Source organism: Propithecus coquereli, unplaced genomic scaffold, assembly GCF_000956105.1.
Source record: "Propithecus coquereli isolate 6110/MARCELLA unplaced genomic scaffold, Pcoq_1.0 Scaffold410, whole genome shotgun sequence".
Taxonomy (NCBI): domain Eukaryota; kingdom Metazoa; phylum Chordata; class Mammalia; order Primates; family Indriidae; genus Propithecus; species Propithecus coquereli.
In genome coordinates, this window is record NW_012149842.1 from 675819 (window position 1) to 677191 (window position 1373).

A 1373-nucleotide genomic window follows, 5' to 3' on the forward strand; every position below is an offset into this window, starting at 1 on the left:
TCACAAGAACTTCACAGCATTAACTCAGAAATCAATGAGAGTACAATTTATTTTTAAATATAGTGAATGTAAATCCCTGTCCAATAATCTGATCTTTTTCCACCTGTTTTCCACCTTTTATTGGATATGATTAAAATGGCCATTGTTTTGTTTCATGATGCAGCAGATGAAGAGTTTTTGCCAGGATGTGTTAAATGTCATATCTGCTTTTTGTTGTTGTTATTTATTGTTTTTGAATCATTGGTACTATTTTTAATAGACTGTTATAGGAATATTTTAAAGTCATTATCCATTTTTTGAGATGTATTTAGTTTAGCTAATATAACCCATAAATCACTTTAACCTGACATATCTACACTGTAATCTGTCAAAATATAATACATTGAAAGGAGAGAAACTACTGAGAGTGACACTTTGACATTTTACCTATCTCCTCATTCTTCCCTAAGGACATATCCTATTCCATATATCACACGACCTTCTGAAATTAATGGCCTTAGAGAAGGTGCCAATGCCAGTCTCAATATTAAATATTAAGCATAATTCCTTTTATATTTTTAAATTCAAAATTTGCATTGAATGCATATGTCTCACTTTTGATAACTGCCATTTAGAACATTAATATGTAATTATTTTTATTTGTCATTTACTGTAGAGACAATAAAAAACGTGCACACACATATATTTTAAATACGTCTTTTAAAACATTTTTGAAACACTGTATTTTTTGTACAATATGAAGTCCAATCAACCAGAAGCGTCTTTCAGATCCTCTGCCTAAATAGAAACAAATAATTAACAATAGATAATCTGCTTTTAAAATTCTCTGAAGTCAGACTTTAAGCATAAGCAGGGAATACAAAGATTTCTAAAAGCGGTTGTATTTTATAACTATATTTTTGGTATTGTACTGACACAATACGTAACAATATAAAAACAGTGATCTACAATGGTGGTCAAGTCATTTAAGTTTTCAAAATAGAAACTGTGTTCTACCCAAGAGGTTGACTTCTGTTACTGCAGTACATTTAGTAGTAGTCATTGCAAAATATATTTTATATTTTTATAATAAGACATTACATAGCCCCTTCTCTTGTTAATATTTATCTCTATAACTATAAAAATCTTTTACATACTCACCCTCTGCTTAGATGTGTATGTGCTCAACACCTAGTGAAGTATTACCTCTATATCTTAATCAGGAATAATCACATCTCAGCCAAAGGGAGACACTCAATATCTATTATTCAAATTGTTATTCAGCTTAATTAATTTATATGTAATTAATGCCGAATTATAAAATAAATTTATTACTAAACTTATTACTAACATTTATTACTAAACTAAACTTAGGTTCAGAATTAGAATGTGTA